This window comes from Priapulus caudatus, unplaced genomic scaffold, assembly GCF_000485595.1.
Source record: "Priapulus caudatus unplaced genomic scaffold, Priapulus_caudatus-5.0.1 Scaffold150, whole genome shotgun sequence".
NCBI lineage: Eukaryota > Metazoa > Priapulida > Priapulimorpha > Priapulimorphida > Priapulidae > Priapulus > Priapulus caudatus.
In genome coordinates, this window is record NW_014577211.1 from 278,940 (window position 1) to 292,867 (window position 13,928).

Consider the following 13,928-nt stretch of genomic DNA (forward strand, 5'->3'; position numbering starts at 1 on the left):
CCTTGTCCGGTAAATGTCCGGGGGGGTAATTCGCCCCGCGTGGGGTAAATGTCCCCGGGGGTGAATGTCGCGGGGGGTAATGTCCGGGGGTAATTGTCCGGGGGGTAAATGTCGGGGGTAAATTGTCCGGGAGTTGATTTGTCCGGGGGGGTAAATGGTCCGGCGGTAATGTCGGGGGTGAATGGCATGGGGGGTAAATGGCACTGGGGGTAATGTCCGGGGGGTTAATTGCCGGGGTAATGTCCGGGGGGTGATTGTCCGGGGGGGGGTATTGTGTCCTGATACCATATATATATATAATATTTAATTGCCATATTTATTTAACGCTAAACTAAAGCTGTGTGTATGCCGTTTTCAATACAAATTACATATTTACACGAACGACAGGCTATAGTCTGTGCACACAGTGCTATGCTGTCACAGTCGACAAAGCTAGCTTACAGGAGCTGTTACTGTCCGTCACCCTATTGCCGTGGGTGCGCGTGCAGCGGCTGCGTCGTCAGTACAGCCGTTGGTTGCAATTTCCGTGCGCACTGAACTTCTCAGGAGCGAACAGGCTCGCTGAACGATGGCCCGGTGCGCAACACACTGGCAGCCGCGTATATTGAACCGGACAGGAATACATTTAGCTAATTCTAACCAGAAACTGGATCGCGAATTAAATGCGAGCGCGCAACCAGTGGCATTATGTCAGCCACACTGCCGCGTAGCTCACGATGCACACACTCCGTTAGCTCACGATTGCTAGCACACCCGCTAGCTCACGGCTGCAGCCCCATTCCGTTAGCTCACGATGCAGCCACCCCGCTATCTCACGATGCAGCCAACTCCGCAGCTACGATGCAGCCACACTCCGCTAGGCTGCACGATGCCAGCGCCCACTCCGTCGCTCACGATGCACCACACTCCGCTAGCCTCACGAATGGCAGCCCAACACTCCACTAGCTCACGATGCAGCCACACTCGCGCTAGCTACGATGCAGCCTACACACCGCTAGCTTACGATGGCAGCCACACTCCGCTACTCACACGATGTCAGCCACACTCCGCTAGCGTCACGAATGCAGCAACACTCCCGCTGCTCACGATGCAGCTCACACTCCGCTAGCTCAGCGATGCAGCCACAATCAGCCGTAGCATTACGATGGCAGCCACACTCGCCGCTATGCTCACGACTGCAGCCACACTCCCTCTAGCTCACGATTGCAGCGCACACTCCCGCTAGCTCAAGATGCACCGACACTCCCGCTAGCTCACGGTGGCAGCCACATTCCCTACTCACGATGCAGCCACACTGCGCTAGCTCCGATGCAGCCACACTCCGCTAGGCTCACGATGCAGCCACACTCCGCCTAGCTCACGATGCAGCCCACACTGGCGCTAGCTCACGGTGCACCACACTGCGCTAGCGCACCGATGCAGCCACACTCCGCTGATGCTCAGCGATGCACACGACTCCGCCTAAAGCTTACGATGCAGCCAGCACTCCGCCTAGTGCAGCGCATAAACCATTACAGTGAGTCGCTTGCTAGCTTCGCACACACGCACGCAGAACACACACACACACACATCACACACACACAACACACACACACAACACACACACACCACTCCATCACACACACGCACACAACACACACACACATCATATGTTCGATTTTTTTTTTTACCCGTTTGTCGCGTGTGTCTCGCGACGACCTACAGGGTCATCATACCCTATAATGCACACACACTAAATATCCATACCATAAGCGCAATGTCTGCTCCTTGTGGCAGATCTCCTCCGAAACTACAAGACCGATTACGCAACCATACCTGACACCATACTAGGTATTAGGCATATATATATTACTAACGGGATACCCGGCGTTGCCCGGAGAAATGCAGTGACGCGCTTACTCAGTTGGTGACGCTGCTGGTTAAAAGAAAAATACCCAAAAATCTAACTATCTATCTATCCATGTATCCATCCATGGCATCCATCCATGCCATCCCATTCCATGCCATCCCTCCCATCCATCACACGGCCCATTCATCCCATCCATCCCATCCATCCATCCCACTTCCCATCCCATCCGCATCCCTCCATCCCATCGCATCATCGCCATCATCCCATCCCATCCCATCCAATCCCATCGCATCGCATGCCATCCCATGACATCCCATGAACATCTCCGATGCCAATGCATGACATTGCTATCCATCCCATTCCATCGCCATCAACAGGCCGGATCCATCCATCCATCGCCATCCGCATGCCATGCCATGTGCCATCCCATCACCATGCCATCGCATACGAATCCCATGCATCCATCTCATCCCATCCCATCCCATGCCCATCCCAAAACGTAAAAAATAATCAGAAATCAAAAGATAAAAGACATTAAAATAAAATAATTAATTAATTAAAAATTAAAAAAATAAGTACATACTAAGAGGTAGGGTGAAGGGAAAAGGAAAAAAGGGGAAAGATAGTTTCCCCGGCTGGGAACTCGAACCGCAATCCGATGTAAGAGACTGATGTTCTACCGATTAGGCCACTATGCGGCCGTTAACGAATATACCATGGATTCACACGTACGTCATGTTGATCTGTAACCTCCGCCATTTTTGGATGAAATGTAATTTTTATCAATTTTACTTTTAACTTTTTACGATTTTTTTGTTTTTATGTTGTTGTTTCTGGCCAGAACCGACCTCCAGAGTGCTGATTCAGACCAATAATATTTAGTTTCCTCTAGGCCCGGAGTTTTCTCTAGCTATGCGAGTCACGGAACCTAATTCTGCGTGAGCAGACTTTATTTATATAGATCTATATATAATAATATATATATATATATGATATATAATATTATATATATAAAATCTCGCTCTCTATTCTCTCTCTCTCTCTCTCTGTCCGCTATCGGCCATCCATATCTCTCCTATCTCTTTCTTTCTCTGTTTGTCTTTCTCTCGGTGACTCTGTGTTCTCTCTATTTCGTCTAAGTTTTGCTATCTTCCCTCTCTCGGCCCCCCCTATGCGGTCTCTCTGCCGCTTTCACGTGGCTGGCCGTCTGCTTGTGTGATACGGCATTAATTACCAAAGAGCGTCGTTATTCTCGCTTCGTATTACGTTGGTGTCAGTGTTAGCTGAGAGATAACCCGGTCGCCAGGACCGCCTGGCTATGAAAAAAGCAACGCTATCGATATGTTGGATTGTGTGGCGGCATTATAACGTGAACATTGCGAATATGTAGTATGTTAACCGCGTCAAGTGATAACATTTATACATGTGCGTTATGCGTGCTGACGGCCAGATTCCACTCGTGAAAGCCTGAATTTAAAGGTGCTCGACGCCACGTCTTAAATGCAGCATTGAGGACGTTGTAGTGTTCAGATGCTTTTCCTTCTACCGCGAGTAATTAAAACAAATAACGCGTTTCAGCAAACGATCGATCTTAAATTCTAGACATAATCAAATGTACAAACCTGATTAGAAAAAATTGTGGTATTATCTGGCGGTAACCGTGCATATATGCGGCGTTGGCTGAAAGCAATTTTTTCAATACCTTTCAGCATCTCTTTCGCCTTTCTCCGCGTTCCCGTTCTTTCCTCCCCCTCCCTCTTCATGCTGACGGTCTGTCTCGTCACAGTCCCTATCTCTTTTCTGGTCTCGAACGCTCGGGGTCTCGCGCGCTCTCTCAGTCTCTCTCTCTCTTCCCTCCTCTCCACAGCACACAGTCGCTTTCTCTCATCTCTCCTCTCATCTCTCTCTCTCTCCTCTCTCTCTCTCTCTCTCTCTCTTCTCTCTTACACCACATACACTCTCTCTCTCTCTTCTCTCTTCTCTCTCTCGCGCTCATCTGCTCCGCGCTCTCTCTTTCCCTCTCTTTCTCCTCCGTCTCTTCTCCTCTCTCTTCTCTCTCTCTCTCTCTCTTCTCCTCCCTCCCCTCGCTCCTTTCTCTCTCTCCTCTCTCTCTCATCTCGCCTCTCTCATCCTCCCTCTTTATCTCTTCTCTCTCTCTCTCTTCCTCTCTCTCTCGAGCTATCTGGCTGGCTCTACTCCTCTACAAAATCTCTTCGGGCTAACAAATAAAAAAGAATCCCCGAAAAACAAACCATACTGAATCTCCACCAGCCAACACTGGGATGAAGATGGCGATAGCGATTAGGCGGCATTCACCCGCACAGCAAACACTCGCTCATGCACCATTGACTTTCTTGTCGTAAAGCCTGGAAGGCGTAATAACGGTGACGCTGCGTTAATCCTGCATCACCATCATCTAGGCAGACGAGCCCTGGACTTAGAGCGCGAGATCTGGCGGGATGAGAGGCTTGGATACGTATCTCGCATCGCCGAATTGTCAATAATGGCGCAACAATGCCTCGCCTGACGTCGCGCCTATATATAGGGTGCATATAACAGTAAGCCTCCGCAAAATGTTCTTTTTGGAATTGCACTATTTGGTCCCTAGAAACGTTTTTTAAATATTTTTTGCAGTGAAATAAAGCACTAGAGTGCACTAATTTGCATTATGCACGCAAGTTAGATGCCTTGTGGACGTCTAGAATGCATTAGACGTAGATTAGTCTTGTCGTGTAATTGCGCCATTCCAGCAAATCGCGTAACCATGGTCACCTGTCGGCCATTTTTGTGTATGAAACGGGATCCGAATACTTTGTAGAAATACGCGTCATAGAGCTGACAAAAGTTTCGAGTGGAGCATAGAGCTTGAATCTATGGTTATTTAACATGAATAAAATCAAGAGCTCATAATACAGATTATGAGCTCTCTATTATGAGCTCTTGATAAAATGTATGTTGTGTATGCGACGAAACAGTGCGAGTATTTTTAATTAATATCTGTTCGATGCTTATTCAGGCTTGCTGTCTATGGACGCCTTCTACCGTTACACCTATACGCGTATCACGTGCTGCCACACAGAGAGCAGCGCCACGCCGCGGCCGTTGGGTCGCGATGCCAGCGAATCGCACAGGACAAGCGGTTTCCTACACACAGGAGCATCTACATATATATACTGCATTGCAGCACAACAACCTTTTTGAGTAGCAGGTCAAACGGTTTTATATGTAGCTGGGTGTTAAATCATAGGCAATAAAAATACGTTGAAGCACAACGCACTAGACAAACACAGCGGCACAGAGATTTAAAAAAAAACACGTCATAGAAACATACCTACGCCACTACAGATATATAACACTAGAGACAGACAACGTTATAAAGATATACAACGTTGTAGAGATACATAGCACTAGAAGTCTACCGATATCCACCATACCGACAACAACAACAACAACAACAACAACAACAACAACAACAACAACAATAATAATAATATATAATAATAATAATAATAATAATAATAATATTATTTTTTTTATTTTTTTTATTTTTATTATTATTATAACAGCAACAGCAACACCCCTTACTTTCAGGTCTATCCATATGTCTCATGCAGTGCTCACGCCCGTATGTACGTATACATGCTCGCTCGCTTGCTGCGCGGATTACGAAGCATGCGCGTAGAAACCCGCTATGCTGTACTGTACGTAGTTACCATGGTGATACTCAGACTACATGCAGTTTGCCGCTGTCACCGTATATATTACCCGTCTATTACACATGCTAGTGACGTACACGGCCGCTGCCCTGCGCCTATACACCATTCAGCACCCCAAGCATCGGTTACTACTACGCATGCGAATATTCTCAACAATTTATAATATGTATATATATATATATATGCATTTATTTATTTATCAATCTATATCCAATACTGCTTATCTTTTATTGCAGAACAAATTTATCTTACTGCAGAACAACTGCTGCTGACTGAATACTTATCCAAATATTGATTGACAGTGCAGCGCTATTGGGTGATGGTCTGACCTGATAGATTGTTGAGGTGTCAGTTGTTGGCCGTGTCCCGTAATACATTAGCCTAACCATTTGCATGCAAGACTTACATTACCAATCTTGCCAGCTGCTACAAGTGGTATAGTGAGCAAACAAACAGTGTGGATAATTAATTTATGCGCAATTTATGTGTTATATTTATCACATCTTTTTTATCCTAGTTGAAGGCTTTTTTTTGTCAGGCAGGTGTTGTATGTGTTGGTGATGAGTATGGAACTAAATTGGAGGTCTGTTTTCTTTAGGCTGACATTGCTCTGGGAAATATAAATGTAGGCAATGGACATGAGGTTGATTCTGAGCACTCAGCAAGTACGCAATGCATATCGATTGGTAAAGATAGTGGACTTGTCAGTGCAGACAAGGTAATCATTTTTCTTTTTGTGTTAAATTCATGATGCTGTAAAATTTGACATTGTATCAAGCAGTTAAAATTCAAAAGCATTATTCTTGATATTATTGCCTATAGGTCTATAAGTCCTAGATTGAAGATTGTAGTGATGAATATCTCGACAGCAGCAAATTATTGTTACCTCATTTCAGAATATAAATTCATCGGATTTCATTATAACAATAAAAGTAATAAAATTTATTTAATTAACTTGTTAACAACTGGTCTAGACGACCTTGATCAATATTTATTTTTGCCAATCTCCACTTGCTATCTGTCAAATAACAGGCTGTTTGGCCGATAGAGATCATGAGATGTCTTCTAAGTTCTTCCCTCTTTCCTTGTGCTTTCAGGTCTCGGTTGAGGTGGGAGATGGAGAACCAGTTCAGGCATTGCGCAGAGACATTAGGGATGATATACTGTATAAAATTGACGACAGTCCTCCCTGGTATCTCTCTGTACTGCTTGGCATGCAGGTGAGAAAATTGTAAAGGTTGTTCTCTGATTAGTTTATAGATAAAAAAAGGAGTGACAGATTGACATAGGCCCAGCAGTGTGCATCCACTTTCAGGGAGTTTATATGCTACATTAAATTGGCTTAAGGAACAGCGGAAACAGAAGTAAGAGTTGTAGTGGCTGCAGCGGCAGTGTCAACACCGGGGGGGGGGGCACTCCCATTGTTAAAGGTACTGGAGACGTGCAGCTGGACAGGGTTATCTAGATACCCACCCATCAAGTTGATATTGGACCAATATTGGTAAAACAATATTGGGCCAATATCAGCATGCCAATATTGGACCAATATTGGCAAAACAATATTGGGCGAATATCACCAGGCCGATATTGGACCAATATCTGCCTATATTGACAGGAGGACAGGACAAAACCGAAGTGTGCAATATTGCAACAGTGTATACTTTTTAGTGCAGTATATTGGGACAGGGTGTATTTTAGGGCGCAAAGCGGTTTGCAACAGGGTCAGGTTTTCAAGGTCCCCATGGCACCCCTCTACCTAGTTCCGAGGCGAATGCCCCCCCTTCCCCCGGGTGTCAACACCAGCATTAGTAGGGTGTGGGAGTCATAGCAACAGGAACAGCCTTAGTAGCAGAAACAGCATTAGCTGAAGTAACAGTTTTGATTGCACTAGTAGCAGCGGCTGAACCCACTGTAATTAATGAGATGCAAGGAACAGCAGCAGCAATAGAGCTCTCTACCAGCACCAGCAGGAGTAATTATTGTGGTTGCAGGCGTATTAGTAGTGATAACAATTGTAGCGTCAGTATGTTGGTAGTAGTATCAGTGTAGAACTTGAAATGGGCATGGCAGGTGTAAAGTGAGTTCCTTATGGCACATAGGGTTTAATCACCTATATTAATCATTACATGGTCAATCTGTATTGCATCACGTATACCATCCAACTTAAATTCTCCTTTTAAGTTATGACTGCTTGCCTTTGTGCTTTTTTCATAACTAGCTACCCACATCTTTATATCCAGTTCATGTTTGCCTATATGCAGATACCTTACTGTACAGTATAAGCAGTTGACGAGCCTCTTAGAATTATATTGCTCTCATCGTTATGTGAAGCTTGTTCTAGTTGTCTATAGACCACACATTGTTGCAAATAACATTGGTTTGCTGTATTGTCCACTTACACTACTTCAGCAATACCTGACCATGTTCGGGGCGACGGTGGCACTGCCTCTGATAGTTACTCCGCAGATGTGCATCTATGACAACACGCTCGCCCAGAGCAAGGTCATCTGCACGGTCCTGTTCGTGAGTGGCTTCGTCACCATTCTGCAAACGACGTTCGGCTCGCGGTGAGCATGTTCGCGTTTCCTGTCGTCTGCCTGCTCGCCAGGTTGCCACGGTACTTGAAAAAAAAATGCAGATCTTTCTTTTCAACAGTTATTCTATTGGTGATGCGTCCTCTGTGATATCTCGTTCTTACGATATATCTCACCTTTCATATTCTGTTAAATTCGATAATTATAAGCCCGCCAAAAGTGTAGCATGTAGATATGAAAGTGGCATAAGAAATGACATCACAAAATGTGGTTTTCTAGGTTGCCGATTGTTCAAGGCGCCAGTTATGGTTTCCTAGCACCTGTATTTGCCATCCTTTCTCTACCAAAATGGCAGTGTCCTGATGCTGAAGGTAGAGTATGTCAATACTAATAATACTAATATGCGTAATACATATTTAGTACATATAGTATCAATTTCATGCATGTGTATGTGCAGAGGGGCAACAGTCTAGAGTGAAATCCAAAACGAAAATTGGGATGTCATGTCAATCCACTGATTATCATTCATCTTCACCTTCATTCATTCAATGGCTTTGTCATGATTACATTCTTTTCATCCAACAACCCAACACAAGCACACAGATTAATAAAAGAGTTGATCCGATGTAAAAACAAACTTGTTTTATTTATTCTGAACTTCATCCTTAGAGATTCTAATCCATGTACCTGCATATTTCAGCACGAAATATCATCACAATCCATCAACAAACTAGCCAAATTACTTGTACGTAGTAGCGCCCTCCAACCCTACGACTGTTTCACGTCGGCAGAAAACCACTTCTTGCCACGTATATTGGAAAACGAGCAGGTAACTTGTGGCTACCGTGTAGGTACCTGTATTTGGATGCTGTTGTCTAGTTGTATAAACCAGAGGGTATATAGTATATACTATAGTAACCTGTACCTCTGTCATACATTCAGTTACTTACACACCACAAATTGTTGTGTGTCGCTAACATTTGTAATAATTGTGACAGGTGGCATTTCCAGTATTACTAGTTTTACAGTTTACTAGTATTACTAGTAGTACTAACTAAGGGACTTTTGGTGCGCGATATTTCAACCACTTTTATGAGGCGCGATGATGCACGCACCATGGCGCAATTTAGGGTGCATGCACCATGGCACAATTTAGGGTGCGCGGTGGAGCAGTGCCTGAAATGGACGGTCGCCCACTCGCCACAGGCGACCAATGTCTAGCTCGGGCGACCGAAAATTGCACAAGTCAAGTAGTCACTTGCCCCCCCAAAAAAGTTTGGGCGACTGCCAATATTTCAACACATAAACAAATTTACTGATATGTTTGAGTTGTTCTTTGTTTACTAAGGCCAACCAAAAAATTACCTTTGGTTCGGGTCACCCGCCCGCACATCACATTTCGGAGTGAAAAATGTGCGACTGTGGTCACTTTTAGAGGGTTTCAAGAAAAAATAAAATTCAAAGATGCCGCCTGCCGATCATACATATTCAAATATCCGACTTTTGTCATTTCATTTACCTAAAGAGAGTTCCAAAATATTTTTCCTACAACGTGAAACAGTCGTATAGAGCCTGAGCCGGCTACTTCATAAACAGAGCCTGAAGGTCGTATGGCGCGGTGGCCGGCTTTGATGTACGCGATCGATCGCGTACTATATAGTATACGCATGCTATCGTGCTATACACGGCCGAGAGAGAGAGAGAGAGAGAGAGAGAGAGAGAGAGAGAGAGAGAGAGAGAGAGCGCGCGTAAAAACAGCCAACAACAAGGAGAGAACGAGAGAGGGGATGGGATAGATAAATAAAGGGAGGATTGAGAGAGCATGCGGAGACGGGTTGGTAACTGAGTAATTATGTTCCGTTTAAACAAGTTTCGACAGTACCAGCCGGGTTTGTGCTTAATTGCAACTCGCGAGGCATCCCGCATCGTATCTACCCGTTAACATGTTTTTTTGTCTATCGACGAGAGGCTATGTGCGTCGGCGATTCTTCGCATCAGAATAAACGCGGCTTATAACCAGACGCGACAGGTTAGGAATCCGGAATAGGAATAACCGTAAACTAGGCATAACAACATTATGTACAGCACGAGCACCATGCGCCGCCGGCTGCATCGACAGCGTATATATATATATATATGTTTATTGGCACTGGTCATAACACGTTATGTGGCTGTTAGCTATTTTCACAAACCATTCGGTGCAAAAGCGAGCCGTAATTTGGTAGCACTCGCGTACAGCGAGCAGCCGCCGCGAGCCGTTCATAATGGGAAACATCGGAGGCATGCCGAACAACAAGTCATGTCGCTTGTACGCGAGCAGGCCCAATGCAGGTTTTCCGTACGGGTGCGCGCGAGCACATTTATGGTTAAGACGTATATATTTCACTATGCCACCATCCTGCAACCTCTTTTTCTCACGCTCTTCATCTCTCTCTCTTTCTCTCTCTCTCTCTCTCTCTCTCTCTCTCTCTCTATCTCGCTCTCTCACTATCTCTTTCACTGCACTTCCTTCGGTCTCTGCCAGCTTTTTTATTATTCGCCTGCTATTTGTCTTCCTTATTTTCTTGGTATTTATCGCCCCGTCTCTCCCTCTCACTTTCTACCTAGTATAACAGGCCTAACTTAATAACTATAATCAAGGTAAAAGTAAATGCCATGGTAAATACATCAAAAGTGGTGGTCATGACCTCGAGTCCCATACTTGGTGTTTATGATGCGTTCAATTGATTTATGTCCAGGTTTAGGATCGGTACAGATGAACATTGCTCGTTGCAATCCTTTTACAAATATATCTGAGCATGTACGGCACACGTCACCCTAACGGGTTGGCTCAAGAAGATATATAGCGTCTAGAATCCTATAGTAAAAGATGCTACATAGAGAAGGCTAGCCCGTATGGGGACAAGCATTGTGCGCCATTTAATGTCATTCGATGAAACTGCATCGATACAGAACTGTAACGCACGGGTAGCGTATTCTTTATAGAATACGCCTGGACGTTACGCATTCGTGGGCCGGACAAAATGTGGGCAGCTACAAACAAACGGCAGCGCCGATCATTAAAGCTAATTCTAGCGTGTAACGCCGAAGATAGATGTGAACAAGTCATTGAAAAGATGCCGATAACCATCGTTCCTGTTGCGCGCCCACGCACGCCCTCCTACACGCGTACGCACGCAAGTTTGTATGCGCGGACACATACACACGAACGGGCAGTGGTCATCGTTTTCCCTGCGCACCGCGTCTTGATATACCACGCGCAGATAACCCACCAGTCCCATCCAATCTGGTCTCTTCGCGCTCGGCGCCCAGTAAGATTTTCTATTTACTCAAGAAATTGTTGAAGCGCGCGTTTCTAATGAAAACTAACTGGTCTTTCAAAGCGCCGGCCGCATCATGGTTTTTGCAAGCAGGACTGCAGCGAACAGATAAACCCGCCGGCGATCTCCCATCTAAACAACACGAGCAAATGACTAATGCTGAGAGAAACCTGACACATCTTCACTCTCGCTGTGCTCTGTATATCGTATGAGGTGCGGTATGGCGTCGGTAGAGGTGTGTGACGACCGTCACTGCTGTTTGACGGGCGCATCCGCGGCGTCTTACAACTACCTAATAAGCGCAGGCATCTTCAGACGCATACAGTGCCTAGAAGGCTAGTATCGTAGAGGAGGGGCAGTCGTCACGTCTTCTCACATAATCAAGAAGCTAATATTGTGAAAGTACGCGCAGAGATGTGCGACGACTAGAGAGTAGGCGCCATGTTTGCCCAGTCTCCCTGCAGTACTAGCATCACCAAATGAGAAGAAATAACGAGGCGGCGTGCTCATGGACACTGCCAAGGGGTAGATTTACTCTTCGCTGACATCTGGCGGCGACACAGGGAAAACAAATACAGCTCATTCTGTAGAATGTCAGATGTATGTGTATGGGGGGGGGGGCGGCTATATGATAGAGTAGATAATGGTATCGGTGCTCATTTTCGTCGCTGATGTACGCTCATTGCTTGAATAGAGGGGGGCTAACGCGCTCGTACAGACGGCCGAGTATGCATCGAATCACGAGCCAGAATCAATGAGCCCACGTCATCGCAGTGACGTCCTTACGAATTACACGCAATATCGAAGCGTCATCACATGCCGGCCCACACTGTGTCCAGGAACATCTAATAGATAACGCTCCATGCCGGATGTGGCGAACGACTTAGATAAAGATTTTTCACTGTTCACGTTGTCACTTTCGGTGGCTTTATTTGCTATATCAGCTGGAGCGTGTTCTGCAAGAAATGAGTTTACTATTCGACATGAGACATTTCAACTTCAGCTACGTCGCTATGCGAGGAAGAACTATATTTTCTTGAGGTGAGGTGCACATCACTCTTTGATCCCTACCTGTGTGTAGCAATGCGTTTCAGCGCAATACATCAAAATATGTATTGTTAATGATAAATGCAGCCTAGCTCTAGAACTATAGCGCTTCGCTCCCCCATTCGGCCTGTGGTGGAACGAAGGGCTCTATTTCTAGAGATAGATGTAGCCACGCGCGGGAGTGAGCGACCGCGGGCGAAATTATATGCATGGCCTCATAACTAAACCATATGCATGGCATTGGTAATGCTTAATCCAGCAATGCAAATCAAGAAAACAACATTGATAATCATAATTAACAATCAGGGTAATAATCATAATCGAATTCAAAATTGAAATTGCATGCGTGTACAACACACGTAAACTATGTGCTCAGCAGCTGAATTTTAATCATAACGCTAACTTGAGCCTTCATGAAGGTCTCCAACTCGATGTCTTCGTGTTCCGATGGGTTTAGGGGAATGTACACGGACCGCGGTACGGCCGTTCCTGCGGCGGAGTCCCGCACACAAGAACAGGCTGAGCTGTGGCTCGCGTAGCGGCTGAACGGATGCAACAGGTTGGGGTCAGGTGTGTGGGTGCACAACAATACCAAAATTGTTTAACACAACCAATAGCAATCAGTACATATAACGTAAATTGCTGCCAGTGTACTGGTGAAATCCCCCTCACTCTCATCTAAAACTCTTCGGCTATTAGAGATGAAATCGTGTAACTGGTCATAGGCGATATCAAAGTCCTTGTTTGCATACAATGTCAAGTACAATAGACGCCGGTATTAACTCTGTAGCATTGCCACGCTTCGATGCTAAATCGTATAACTCTTGTCAAATGGTGAAGCTTGGCAATGGAGGTGGCAACAATTTAGTTAGATAAGCAACGTGATGTCTGGGCTGTCGGGGAATATTGACGCGCTTCGTATAGAGTGTGCGTATTTGGTCTACCTGGTTCAGAAAAAGTGCGTCTATACAGGCAGAAGCACTAGCTACATAGTATATCGCAGAAGCAGATTGGCAAATGTCACTTTTATCAGCTAAGTATTTCTGAATGCTTTTTGAACGCTGCCGTGCAAATATGCTAGTTAAATTCTTTAACTGCTTATTAGGTAGACACTCATGTTTAAGCCGAACATTTTCAATCATTGCTTGAAATCGATTATCATCTGATAAATCGTAAACACGAGCTAGTCGTTCCTTCTGCAAGTATCGAACTTGGCGATTTAAGGTGGCCATGTAATCCATGATGGGTTGCAACTCCAACGTGAATGCGAAGGCCCACGTTGACTGCGTGAGAGATGCAGTGTTGATGACTTATCAGTCAGCACACACACAGTAACACACACAACACGCGTGGCTACATCTATATTTAACAAGATATATTTTTATAGAATATTTCTAGCCCGCGTTGCGCGCTGAAACTGCTCGCGCCGAAGCGCATTGCTACATACTTATACGTAAATATA